Here is a 14,881-nt window from a genome sequence, read left to right as displayed (position 1 = left end):
TACCTCAAAAACATTTTTAATAAAGATTTTGAAATTTGTTATATAGAATGCACTTAAAAAGACAAATTTATAATTTGATTTTTAAAAATTTGATCTTATTATAATACTTCATAAATATTACAATAATTTGAATTTAAAAGATTGGCTTCTGGAAATATCTATCACTAAATAGGTATTTTTTTTACTTGTTATTCAGCTTGGATTTAAAGATACTATAAAGTGCATACTTCCCTACATTTTTCCACCAGTGTATTTCAACCTTAATCTTGAAAGAACTGTGTCTAATGGTGTAAAGATATTTCAGGTTATGTGTTATTTAATCTGAGTTCTCTTGTGCAAAGTGATATATTCCATGATAAAACAGAGTTATAAACATTTTTAAAAATCTCAAACAATATGTGTCAGCTATTTTGCATTTTTGCTTTTTTTCTTGTAAGTCACAGTGACACACACCCCCAAATTTTGTGACTTTTTATACTTCTTTTACATATAGGCTTCAAATTTTGAACATTTTTATTGTAATATTAGGTGCTGTAAATATAATGTCCCCTCCTTATCTCGTGTGGTATTTGCCACCAAGGAATATTATAGCTTAGGGATTTCATGAGTAGTTACTTCTTTTTCATGATATGTCATTTGCATTTTATCTTTTTCTATTTTGTTGTTGGGTGGCCTTTCAAAGAAATTAATAAACTTCATGTAGTTGGCAGCAAGTATAGCAACACAGAATTTAGGCATTCCCTAAATTCAATCAGAGTTTAGATAAAACACAGACTACATTAATGTATGGGCGCTGTTATAACCTCTATTAATATAGTTGAAAGCCGTCAGGCACCAGTGATTCTCAGAAACATAAAAAAGTTTGTATTAAAAATCACTGAACAGTACAAAAATGGGAACAATACATATAAATTAAATTCAATGCTCAACTTTATAAAACACCTTTCTTTATAAAAGATGGCCTATGTTTGCATGCATTCCATGTTGCAGTAAACACAAGGTTTTAACTGGGAGTGTTCAGATGCTTAGCTCTTTTTCTATGATTTTTCTCTTTATATTAAAAGAATATGGATTTTTACCCAAAACACTAATGTACTTTTATTTTCATAGTGTTAGGGGCCCTTTTAAAGGAAGTTAGTAATAAGAATGGCAATATTTACTGTTGTCTGCATTTGAGTGGTTCACAGCTGAGCACTCCTCTTGTGTATTCAGTGACAAATGGCAATCACTTTATCATTTATCTTATAACAAATAGCAGATTCAGCCATAAACTGCTGGCCGTAGCAAACTTACAGGATGAAGTTCTTTATTGTTTATGGTTTGTGGGTTGATGTATTCATGCCTTGTTTATTTGTGAAATGAACAAAAATCAGTAAGCAGGCATGAACAGAAATTTGGCCACGCAATCAATTGTACTTTTTTTCCTCCAGTCTTCCAAGGACCTTACAAGGAAATTCGCTGAACTAGGTCTAAGCTGTAAGCTGCCTTTAGAAAAAAAAGTCATTAGAGGATGCACCAAATTGTGACATTATGCCCTTAAGCCAAAATAACATTGAATGGAGTTCCTACCTCGCATTAACCTCCTGAATAAGGGTCTTAAATTTGATAGCAAGCTATTGTCATAGACAAGTGGCATTGGCCAACAGTAGAAGGAAATTACCCCACTATACTCTCACAATTTAAGCAATACATTTAAGTTTTCACTCTGTTTCATACAGTTAAAGGAAATTTGCAAGTCAACTATGTACCAGAATATAAATTGTACCTGAACTGCATATACCAACTGTATTATGATTACATGTATGGTTAAGACATTATTAATTTTGCTAATATAATTGATATATAAGGAGAAATTGAAGTAGGTCACATTCTGTGACACATGTTTGAGATTGAAATGCATAATTCTGGGTAATAACAATAGTGCCTTAAAAATATTCTAGCAATACAATAGACAAAGGTGTAATTTCTAATTTAAATCTATTGTTATTCATACTGACTTTGAGAAACTTAGTATGACTGAGTAGATTATATTTTATTATTAGCTTAGTTTTTTAGGTTGTTATGATACATTATACTGGATCTAATTACATGTATAGAAATTACTGATCTATTGAATTAGTGAAAAATCACAAGTAATCATAATGCAGTTAATAGTATGGGGAGATTTTCTTCTTTAAGAATAAAGGAAAATAAGAAAGGTTTTGTTATATACAAATAGGAAAAATAAAATACCTGTGTAAGATATGGAATAAAGTTTTTATATCTAACCATTGGTAGCAAATCAGCAGAATGAAATAATACATAAAAGATTTTACTAATTTTCGGAAAAAGTGATGTTTTAAGGTAAAATAGTGTACTAGTTTAATGAAATTTTAATGTAAATTTTTTTGTTATATTCTTAAATGTTTTGTATAAAAGTCATTTGATACATAGTCTGAGACAAAAGAAATAGAATTGACTGATTTGAATAGTCTCTAAGCAAATGTCTGTAAGTCCTATAATTTGGTGTTATAAAGAACAGGTATTTGGAAATAATATATTTATCATTTACATCCTGAACATCTCTGCCAGAAAAACTAACCAAAAAATAAACAAAAACAAAATCTGTCCAGTTAATGTCCATGAAGTGTGTAGACTAGTAGTGTTAAAACTAATATTCTGAAAGGAAACTGAAGTTAGAGGTCCAGAAAAAGCTATTATGCAGCTCTAAGATTTGCATATGCTATCTGCTTGGCTCATCAGAGGTGAATGATAGTTTCCACTGCACTTAGTTACAAGCCAATCTAGATGCAGTTATTTGCATAAACAATTTGATTGGTAAACATTGCTCTGTACCTCTGTGTTGAAAACTTTTGGGGGAATAGAGACAATTTTTTTTTTTTATTAAACCATATTTGGGGTATATTTTCTTTGTGTTATAACAGAAAATAGAAGGCAAAGTCGAATGATATACAGATGAAATTTTATGAAGCAAATAATGCCAACAAGGAGACAAAGCATAGTTTATGATTATTATTTTAATTAAGACTAATAAAATTATTTACTGAAATTACTTTGAAAAAAGACAATTCATCAATGAACGTAGACCCATAATTCAGCCACTAACATTTGAATAAGTTTTCACATTCTTTTCCCTCTACATCTTTATTTTTACAAAGCTGCATTGATTATGCACTACAATTTTATACATTTTTTTCACTTAGCAGTAGGTAATTTTCCATGCTGCTATGTATTTCTTAAAACAATTTTTTTGTTGTTTAGCTCTTCAGTATTTCATCAAGTGATATATTTATTAAACATCTCTGGAATGACTAACCTGTACCAGACATTGTGGTGAAACTTGTATATAAATTATTAAGACTATGTCTCTGGCTGCCTTGAGCTTATGGTCTGGACAGAAAAGTAGAATGAAGAAAACCAGCAAGTACAAGGTGATAAATATGGGGTGGGGAGCATTGAACAATTCAAAGAGGGGCATCTATATCAAAGCAGGGGCCATGGAGGGTTTCCCCAAGATTACTTTGAGCTAATTTTTTCTTTTTTGGTGGGGGGGAGAGGGATAGAGACAATCCCGAGCGGGCTTCACCCCCAGCATGGAGCCTGAGGCAGGGCTCCATCCCAGGACTCTGAGATCATAACCTGAGCCAAAATCAAGAGTCAGATGCTTAACTGACTGAGCCAACCAGATGCCCTGAGCTAAATTTTGATTTACATTTTAATAGGAACTAACCATGTAAAAACAGTGCATGTTAGAAAGTTGGATAGCATTTCTTGACGGACAAAAAATAGCACTGTTGAAAACAGGATGTATTCCTGACTAGATCAGGTCAGCAAAAGTGAAAGGTGTGTATGGCAGTGGGGAGCAAGACTGTAGAGAGCAGAACTACAAATGGCACTGTGAGCTATGTTTAAACATTATCCTGGAAGAAAAGGGAAGCCAGTGAAAGGTTTTAAGGTGCTAGTGAGTATAATAGCTATGATTTTTTATAAAGAGGGTGACTTGGGCAGCAGTATGAAGACTGTTTTGTGGCAGGGATAAATTTGGAGGCAGAAATCCAGGGAAGGTGGTTCTTAAACTAAACCAGTCTTGAAGTGATAATTCAAGAGAAGTGAAAATGGGGATGAAAAGAAAAAGAAAGAAAGAAATTTTGGAGGAAAAATTCATGGGACATGGTGAAGTCTTGGTCACTAACTGGTTGTAGGAACCAGTGGAAAAGTAGATCTCTGACTTCTAGCTTGTGAGAGTTTGTAAGTGACTATCTTTTACCAAGAGCAAAGACAAAGGAACAGCAGGTATGGGGAAAGGGGATCATGATTTCAGTTTTAGAAATATTGAGCTTAAGTTGCCTGTGCCATCCAAAGGGAGATGTAAGATTTAATATACATCTCTGGATCCTAGCAGCAAGAATTGTGCTGGAGTTTGAGGAAGCATCTGTGAATGTGTTATTGAAGTGTCAACAGAAATGTGCAGTGAGAGGTAAGAGCAAGTAGCTAAGAATGTGCACTAATTGGGGAGCACTAAAATTTCATGAGCTTGAATATTCAGAAAACCATATGAGAAGTTGTGACCAAAGAGATAAGGAAAACTAAGAATCAAGTAATATAAAAGTAAAGAGCATCAACGAATGGTTTCAACAGAAAAGAGATAATCAAACATGTCAAATATTGCATAAAAGTAAAAGAAACTAGAGCTAAATTAATAGATCATAGCTGCTTTAATAAGTTCAATGGAATGGACAAGGCAGAAGCCAATTTCAGTAGGCTGAAGAGTAAGTAGAAAGCGAGAGTAGAAAAATTCAGTGTAGATTATTCTTTCAAAAACATAGGTTATGTCAGAAAGTGGTAAATTAGTTAATAGATAAAAATAATGTAAAAGTGAAGAATTTTTTTTAGTGGTGAGCTTTTGAGCATACTTATTTGCTGATAAGGAAAAACTAATAGAAGAAGAAATGTTAATGCTCTTTATAAAAGTGAAGCTGAGGATTCACAAAGCAAGTCCCCAAGGGTGTGGAATGGATTTGAAACACAGAGCCCTGGTGGCAGCCCTAGCCCTAGACATAAGAACCATCTTCCATGAGAGAGCAAGAGGGCTGCGAAAGCAGGTAAGTTTTTGAATGAATGATTTTGATACTTAAACTAAAAAGAAAATATTATAAAGTGAGGCCAGAGGTTTATTAAGAGATTTAGTGTTGAAAAATTTAAGCAGAGATGTAGCTGGCTAAGGATATTGAGGAATTATTAAGGAAACGAATTCACTTACATACCTTACATTTGTAATGTTAGCAGCAGGAGATTTTCTTCTGTTTCATTTATCAGCTCAAATTTGAGAAATATGTGTTTTTTGTGGGTTTTTTTTTTTGAGGGGGAAGGGAGCTAGAGTTTTGTGGGTTGCATGAGACCTAAAAACATAAGAGAGACAAAATGTATACTGAAGACAGAAAATAATTGAAATGATATTCTTGGTATGTATGGAGGATAGAATGGAAAAGAAAACAAAGTTTGCTAGTGAATGGAAAAATCTAAGTATAAAAGCATTAGAGAACTTAGAGAAGGGGAAACAAACCTCGTCCAGTGGGAGAAAATGGAAAAGGGCTGTAAAAACAAAGTATGTAGGTCATGCACAGGAAGAGTTAAGGCAGTTCTCACCTTAAAGTTTTTTATTTACCCATTGAAATATAGAAAGCAGTTCTCTTGAGACCAGGAAATGGATTACAAAATAAAGCAGTAAGAGGGAAAAAAAGGTAGTTAGAAAATAGAATAATGTGGTTTAAAATTTCAGAAAAGTAACGTGTTTGGGTGACAAGAATTTAGGGTATGCCAAAGAGTTTGCATTACAGAGCTATGGATATGATCTTCAAGGAAGTTAGAGAACTCTAAGCTAAAGTGATGGGTGGGACAGCTCCATGGTTGTGGAAATATCAAAGATAATTTCAGTATTTGAGTTGTAAGAAAGTTGGCTCCAACTGCTGAAATCTTCAGCAAAAGTAGAAGAATGACAATAAGTAAAAGTTAAAAGAAAGGAGAACAGGTGTTCCAGCTGTTGGCATGATATTTGAATGAAGTGACTCATTGGAGGCTGGAGAAGGGTAGAAAGGGCAATAAAGGACAACAAAAATGCCTATCTGCAAGTGTAACATTGTGCATTTTTCATGAGAAACAAAGAAAAACCTCAACAATTTGGAAAGAACCCAGATATACATGATAAAGCAAAAATGTTTCAAGATACAAATAATGTTGCCCTGACAAGAAGCCATAAATATTCTAGAAGACAAAAACATAAATGAAATACATTTGAAAATATATAGGATAGTAAAGTAAAATGCCGTCTAAAAGCACCAGGATTATATGAAATTTTCTTAGTATAGAACGAACGTGAGATTTGCTCAAAGTGGAATACCCCTAATAAGGTTTTAGTGGTAGCAAATAGCAGGCCTATCTATTTCAAAAACAAATAAATATAATTATAAATATATATAAGCGTATAAACATATATAGTTACTCATGATTATTCAGTTTTGATTCAAAGCACATTTAAATTTATTTAATTTATATATTCATATATTGCATATTTGTATTATTCATTTATATATTATATATATTACATATAATAAATATATTTGTGTGCAACTTGAATCAAAGCAGTGATCATGAATTTTCCAGGGACAAGACATTTTTGTCAGCTATTTAAATAAATATGAACAGCTCAGAGGTTGAGGTGTGGCATATATAGAAAAATGTCAGTTTCATTACGGAAGAATTATGCTCTATTGCTTTAAAGAGAGGATCATTGCGTGAGTACATAGAGGTAGTTTGGATATCACAAATAAAACTGATAGTATAAACAATTCAATTCATTGCCAGCCATTATCCTAGACACTAGGGATACAGGATGCTGGGGAAGTCTTGAGCCTATCTTGGAAGTATTCCCTCAGTTACACTGTATTCAGAGATAGGTCTTGTCTCCACATTTTCCCTATGAGCATGTCAACAGTAAGCCCAACATAGCTAGGTGCTGAGATATTTGGCTTCTCTAGAATTAGCAACACAGGCAATTATACATATTGTCAGGAATACAAGCTCAAACTCTCTGTAGCTACAAAACCTTGCCTGAAAAAAATAGTCTCTGGTCAGAATTGCTATTCAGTAAGCTATTCTTTTAGATATTATAAAATCTCTTCTTGAATTAAACCAGCAGAGAGCCGTTCCTGACCATGTATATCTCTTCTCTATAGAATTACTACCTTGAGGGTCCCTGTAAGAAATGGCTCCAATGAAACTCATTGTTGTGTTCACTATAAAGAGGATGTTGTCCATTAAATTCACAATATCTACTTTAAGACGAGAAATTTCTGTCAGGTGTAAGTATCAGAAATAGTTGAATAGTATTTATCCTGCAGATTCTGCTTGTGTGATCTTCAGGGCATTGAACTGACCAGGTTTCCTTTTTAATAGTGTCTGCTAGAAAGCTTAGACTTATATTTGTGACTTGCTTGCAGAAGGTATATAGGTTCTATTTTATACACCACACTTACTTATTCCTTTATTTTTTTTCCTCAGCTAGTTTATTTTTTTCTGTTGTGTTTGTGCTTCTAGTTATATGGGATTTCTCTAGATGGAGCAGGAATAAAGGAGAGGAGAGAAAGGGAGATTCTACTATATGCAAAATACCATAATACATGAGTGAAAAAGAATCTGCCTTCAGTTAACTTACAGTCTAGAATGGATAATTGATTAATAGAAAAACTATGACATAAGGGAGAAACAGTATTTTTTCTAGAAACTAATATTCCATGATAAGATAAATGAAGTTATCCTAAGAATGGTTAGAGTAATGTAGTGCATTATTAATACACTAAAAACTTATATTTAATTGGTTCTCTTGCCAAGTTAAGATATACAGATCTACTTGCATGATAGAAAAAGTTGAGCTGTATTAAGCACAGTATCTGTATATGACATAAAACTGATACCAGTTTTGTAACAATATGAATTTTTCTCCATTTCCATCAATCTATATTTATATGGCTTAAAATTCTATTTGTAATTGTAACATGTAGTTATTTATCACAATGCTTATTATTTTATATTAACAAATACACAATTTGTATGGAGTGATAGGATTTCTTCATAGCTTATATCTTTGTATTTATGTTGTGTAAGACCCAAATATTTCAAAGACCATAGTTACAGATTTTAAGTTGCACTTTCAAGAGCGATCATTTCATTTTGTGATTATTAAACTAAGAAACTGTAAAGAACTCTAAAAGAGATATAACCCTCTGAAATCAGAACAGGAAACATTTGTACTTAAGAGATTTCACAGACTTTCTTGTTAGCCTCTTTCAGTGTTTTACATACAGGAATTTAACACAGGTGACCTTAGGTTGCAGGAACACTTTAACTCCCTGAAATCATAAGTTTCATTTCTTGGGTTGTGAAAGTATCTAAAGCAGGGCATTTTCCCGAGCAAAGATTTCATGGTCTTCCTGATCATCTGTCTACAAAGTGGAGGAGCCACTTCATGAAACAAATGCCTGGCATGTCCCACAAAACAAGACATCTTTGAACTTAATGAATTTCATAGCTGGTATTTGTTTTAGGGATAGAGAGATCAGCTGGTATATGCAGCTGCAGAGATTGAGGAAGGTCTGGCTTGTTTTATTTAAAGGTGGTGATGAATATTATCTTTACACAATAATGCACAAAAGCGTTCCCTAACCTGACCACCAAAGGAAACAAGATTGTATTTAACAATTGATTTGAAAGTGATAATATTGGCTTTTTTTTCTCCACGAAGTAGAATGATTTTGTCATTATGCATTCCCATAGTACAGAGAGACAGAGCTTTGTTTAGCTATTCTGAAGCTTAAAATCTGACATGTGTAGACAGGAAACAGCACACTGCTATCCAGCCTCTCAAACAAATGTCATTTTTATAAGAATTTTAAGCTAACGGTTGGAATCTGACAGAAGAAATATAAAAGCTTGTTCTATTCAACCACCCCTCTGCATTATATTTCATTGTAACCCTGGATTTATTATTTCTGTCAACTTTCTAATTCTTGTTTTTGGGTAATAGACCGAGGATAGATAGTTAGAGAATGACACTTGAAGTTAGTGACATGAGACTGGGGCCTTTGCCTGCTGGTTATAGAAGCAGAGTTCTTTCTAGTGACCCACCCGCATTCTCCACTTCCACAGTCTTTAAGCATTTCCAACCAGCCAAATTTTTCTATTATCAAAAATCAGTTAACTGCATGATTTACTCAGACTGATCTCACTAGCTTAAATCTCCCAGTAAAATGTATCCCTAAGAGGAATGAATTGTTAAATTAGCTGAAATTGCACTTTTGAGAAACTGAAACAGGTGTGATTTGAATGCACATTTTACTTAGATTTTAATGCCTGATAGAAAAAGAAATTTGAACAGTTAAAAAAAAAAGTGTGTCCTCTTTTTAAATTTTCTTAACTTACCCCAAGTTTTAGATATGTGGACATAACGGTCTGACTCTTGATGGCAGTGATTTAAATAATAGCCTTGACCTTTGGGGCAATGGCCACTCTCTGTTTACCCAGATATAAGCAGCCAATTTACCCTTAAAATGTAAGATAACCACCTGTTCTAAATACACTAAACAATAATTGTCAAAAGCCACAACTGCATTACAGGCTGAAATATCTGATCAACACCACTTAAACATTTGAATAACTGAATTGCATGCAGAATTTTTAGCCAGACTAATTTTATTTTCTGCATTCATCAAAATACTTTGGGTCCACGCAAAATTTTTACAAACTAAGGAGTATTCACTTCTAAATAATATTGGGGCTTTGTGGTCTAAGCTTTTAAAGCTTTTTAAGGTGAAAAAAATAAAACTATATTTTACCAAATATCTCAATATGCTAGTTGGTATTTCTAACACATCTTTCAAATGCTCCTGCTTATGATGAAATGCTTAACTATTTTAACATGTTTGTGGGTTTTTTCCAATATTTATTTTAATAACTATGTTTTATTAGATTTGATGTAAACACAATCCAATGTGTGGAAAAATACTGGATTTTTTTCAGTTTTGAAAAAATTCTAACTTGTTAGCAAGTATTTCTTCTATACTATTCAACATCTCTTATTGTCTAGAACAGTAGTTCTCAATGTGTGGTCAACAAGACCCTTTCTCGGGGGAGTGAAAGGCAGGTTCCATAAGAGCAAAACCATTTTCAGATACTAAGATATTTGTCTTTTTGACTGAACTGACATTTGCACTCATAGTATAAAAGCAGTGGTGGATAAAACTGCTGGTGCCTTAGTATGAATGAAGGTAATGGCACAGAGAGTACTAATACTCATTGTAGTCCTCATTGCCTGGTACTTGCATGGCCAACTTTAATTAAGAATTTACTTGGTGATGTAACAAATATTAATTATGTTAAATCTCAACACTTGAGTACATGGCTTTTTAATGCCCTTTGTGATGAAGTGTGAAGTATACATAAAACACTCCTGGTGAACACCAAAGTAGACTGTCTCCAGGAAAAGCACTTGTGTGATTTTTGGAATTGTGAATTGAACTCGCCCCTTTTTTATGGAACATCATGTTTACTTAAAAGAACAATTGACAGGCAAACTGCGGTTTCTTGGACTCAACTATTCGATATACATTTTCTTGAAAATGAACAAAATGAGCCTGTCACTTTAAAGAAAACAGTACAGTGTTTTTTTTTAAAGATTTATTTATTTATTTTGAGAGAGTGAGAATGAGAGAGAGAGAAAGAATACATGAGAGGGGGGAGGGTTAGAGGGAGAAGCAGGCTCCTCGCGGAGCAGGGAGCCCGATGCGGGACTCGATCCTGGGACTCCAGGATCATGACCTGAGCCGAAGGCAGTCGCTTAACCAACTGAGCCACCCAGGCGCCCCAAAGTACAGTATTTGTTGCCAAAGAAAAATTTGAACTTTTAAATGAAAATTAGAATTTTGGAAAGCTTATATATGCCATTGTGAGCTTGACAGCTTCCCAAAACTTAGAGTTTCCTAATGATATAGGGGGTGATATTAACAAATGTGGTTTTTTTTATCTTGCATAATGAACGTATCAATATGTGGAAGATCTGCATAAGTCAGTGAACTAACATTTTTTACTTGACCAATGCATGATGTTATCAATGGATGGTAATTTAACAGAGTATGAAAAACTCACTGATATGGCTTCAGAATCCAAACTGCAAATAATATTTAAGAAATGACCACTTGCTGAGTTTTGGTGTAGTATCAAAGAAAAGTATCCACAATTATCTGAAAAGTCTGTTATAATGCCCCTCCCATTTCCAACTATGTGTGTACATGCGGCTGGTTTTTCTCCAGTTACTATAACCAAAACGTTTGGCAATATATTCAGTGTGGAAGCAGATATGAGAATCCATTTTATTAAGCCATATATTAAAGAAATGTGAAAAAATGTAAAAAAAAATACCGCTGTCAATAATTTTTTGTTGTGAAAATAGTCATTTTTCATGAGAAGTATTTATTGCTATTTTAATGGATTAATGTATTTTTTAATTTCTCAGCTTTCATTTCCAAAATGGCAAATATTGATAAATATAACCGACATAATCAAAAACTCTTTGGGTTCCTGAATAATTTTTAAGAGTACAAGTGGATCCTGAGAATAAAAAAAAAAAAAAGTTTGAGGATGATTGATCCAGATAATTTTACTCATGTAGGAAACAGTTAAGATCACAGATCTTGGGGCGCCTGGGTGACTCAGTTGTTAGGCGTCTGCCTTTAGCTCCGATCATGATCCTAGGGTCCTGGGATCAAGCCGCACATCAGGCTCCCTGCTCAGTGGAGAGTCTACTTCTCCCTCTCCCTCTGCCTGCCATTTCTGCCTACTTGTGCTCTCTCTCTGTCAAATTAATAAATAAAATCTTAAAAAAAAAAGATCACAGGTCTTTCTATAAACTGAGGTAGGCAGGGTTTTGATGGTGTGTGCCAGAGATTAGCCAGCCATGTATTCAGTTGCAGTTATTTAAGAACATGTTCTGATATTCAGTTACTTCCTTGCTATTTCTAAGAGATTCACACTTGGTTCTCCACAGATGCTATTGTTTTTATGCAATAAGTTTGGGAAAATCACAGCTGCACAGTAACACACTTTAAAACCCATCAACCAGCACTTGGTGAAACAAAATTGTGATACCAAAGAAGTATTTTGTTTAGTACTTTTTATTTCAAGTGGTTAGTTTTAGCTATCAAAGTTGCATGACTAGTCAATTTTATTATTTTCATATCAAATGCAAATTATTTTGTTAAATAATAGCTATAGCAAATCAAGAAGTTCAAAATTCTTGAAAAAAAAAAGAGTACTGAATAGCAGACTTGATCTATAACATATGAAATGTTATCATCCAATGCAGTTGACTCTTTCCTATTTTTTACGAAGTACTTGAATTTTTAGTGATGACTGATAAGTGTATAGATCATAATTTAATAAGAAAAATAAATGCTAATTCCATCATATATAGTAGGATAGCAGTTCTGTATCTTCTGTTATTATTGCTTTAAAAACAGTACAAAATATATATTGAAATGAAACCAGTATTCTAGGATTTGAGACTATGTGTACAGATCATATGTACTCTAGCTCAGTGATTGAGTTCTAGTGCTAGTACTACTTACTGACTGGATATGTGTGTGTGTGTATATACATACACACATTTTTTTTTTTTACTTTTGACTTCTGAAAGTTTAATATTGAAAAGGTTTTATTAAAACTTATGTTGAGAATATTATTTGAGTTAAATGCATAGTTCAGATTGATTAATAGTTATTGCAAATCAGGTTTGACAGATTCTTATTTATAGTAAGTTTCTAGAAAATCCAAAGAAAACTGTCAATGGAAATCTTAGGATAATTCTAAACCTCTCTTTTTTCATGAAATCAAGAAATGATTCCTGCCAACCTCTGCCCATAGGACATTTCAAGGCAATTCAAGTGCATCTCAATGAGAACTCAGTGTTACATCTGCTTCATATAAGTAGGAAGGCTGCTAGTAGAGAAGAGGTCATATGTATTGTAAAAAGTTGGAAAATATGACAGGGAGTAGACTTTTAATTTATAGTATAGAACTAAATCCTTTTAGGATGTGTCACCAATATATTCTTGCACACATGTAATTTTCGATTTCCCAGTGCCCATATGATAGCTTGAGTATGAAGTGAAAGTTGGGCACAGGAAATGGGTAAAATGTTTTGTATACTTTCATGAACAGGCTTCCCATGTTCTAAGGGCTTTCTTTAGAAGAAACTTGCTTTTCCAGGGTCTATAATTGTTGATATTTTTTTAATTTTTTTATTGTTATGTTAATCACCATATATTACATAATTTGTTTTGGTGTACTGTTCCATGATTCATTGTTTGTTCATAACACCCAGTGCTCCATGCAGAACGTGCCCTCCTCAATACCCATCACCAGGCTAACCCATCCCCCGACCCTCCTCCCCTCCAGAAACCTCAGTTTGTTTTTCAGAGTCCATCATCTCTCCTGGTTCGTCTCCCCCTCTGACTTACTCCCCTTCATTCTTCCTCTCCTGCTATCGTCTTCTTTTTCTTTTTTCTTAACATATGTTGCGTTATTTGTTTCAGAAGTACAGATCTGTGATTCAACAGTCTTACACAATTCACAGCGCTCACCGTAGCACATATCTTCCCCAATGTCCATCACCCAGCCACCACATCCCTCCCACCCCCGACCACTCCAGCAACCCTCAGTTTGTTCCTGAGATTAAGAATTCCTCATATCAGTGAGGTCATATGATACATGTCTTTCTCTGATTGACATATTTCACTCAGCATAACACCCTCCAGTTCCATCCACGTCGTTGCAAATGGCAAGATCTCATTCCTTTTGATGGCTGCATAATATTCCATTGTGTATATATACCACTTCTTCTTTATCCATTCATCTGTCGATGGACATCTTGGCTCTTTCCACAGTTTGGCTATTGTGGACATTGCTGCTATAAACATTGGGGTGCACGTACCCCTTCGGGTCCCTACATTTGTATCTTTGGGGTAAATACCCAGTAGTGCAATTGCTGGATCGAATGGTAGCTCTAATTTCAACTGTTTGAGGAACCTCCATACTGTTTTCCAGAGGGGTTGCACCAGCTTGCATTCCTACCAACAGTGTAGGAGGGTTCCCCTTTCTCCACATCCCCGCCAACATCTGTCGTTCCCTGACTTGTTAATTTTAGCCATTCTGACGGGTGTGAGGTGGTATCTCATTGAGGTTTTGATTTGGATTTCCCTGATGCCGAGCGATGTTGAGCACTTTTTCATGTGCCTGTTGGCCATTTGGATGTCTTCTTTGGAAAAATGTCTGTTCATGTCTTCTGCCCATTTCTTGATTGGATTATTTGTTCTTTGGTTGTTGAGTTTGATAAGTTCTTTATAGATTTTGGATACTAGCCCTTTATCTGATATGTCATTTGCAAATATTTTCTCCCATTCTGTCGGTTGTCTTTTGGTTTTGTGGACTGTTTCTTTTGCTGTGCAAAAGCTTTTTATCTTGATGAAATCCCAATAGTTCATTTTTGCCCTGGCTTCCTGTGCCTTTGGTGATGTTTCTAGGAAGAAGTTGCTGCGGCTGAGGTCGAAGAGGTTGCTACCTGTGTTCTCCTTTAGGATTTGGATGGACTCCTGTCTCACGTTTAGGTCTTTCAACCATTTGGAGTCTATTTTTGTGTGTGGTGTAAGGAAATGGTCCAGTTTCATTCTTCTGCATGTGGCTGTCCAATTTTCCCAACACCATTTGTTGAAGAGAATGTCTTTTTTCCACTGGACATTCTTTCCTGCTTTGTCAAAGATAAGTTGACCATAGAGTT

General features: G+C 34.3%; 1 protein-coding gene across 7 annotated transcripts in view; it reads left to right on the top strand.

Moving 5' to 3' along the window:
* CCDC178 (coiled-coil domain containing 178) overlaps positions 1–14,881 on the top strand; it is a 448,169-nt gene that overhangs the window by 200,376 nt on the left and 232,912 nt on the right. Inside the window, exons 20-21 of one of the 7 annotated variants that reach the window (XR_003517014.1) lie at positions 3,262–3,431; positions 7,233–7,265. The exons of 5 other annotated variants lie outside the window; for them this stretch is intronic. The gene's annotated coding sequence lies outside the window, so the exon portion shown is untranslated. Of the gene's footprint in view, positions 1–3,261; positions 3,432–4,402; positions 4,437–7,232; positions 7,266–14,881 lie in introns of those variants that run through there. One more of the 7 variants, XR_003517013.1, reaches the window with a different exon arrangement.

The sequence above is a fragment of the Zalophus californianus genome, chromosome 14 (genome assembly GCF_009762305.2).
Source record: "Zalophus californianus isolate mZalCal1 chromosome 14, mZalCal1.pri.v2, whole genome shotgun sequence".
Lineage (NCBI taxonomy): Eukaryota > Metazoa > Chordata > Mammalia > Carnivora > Otariidae > Zalophus > Zalophus californianus.
This window is presented reverse-complemented; position numbering and strand designations above follow the sequence as displayed.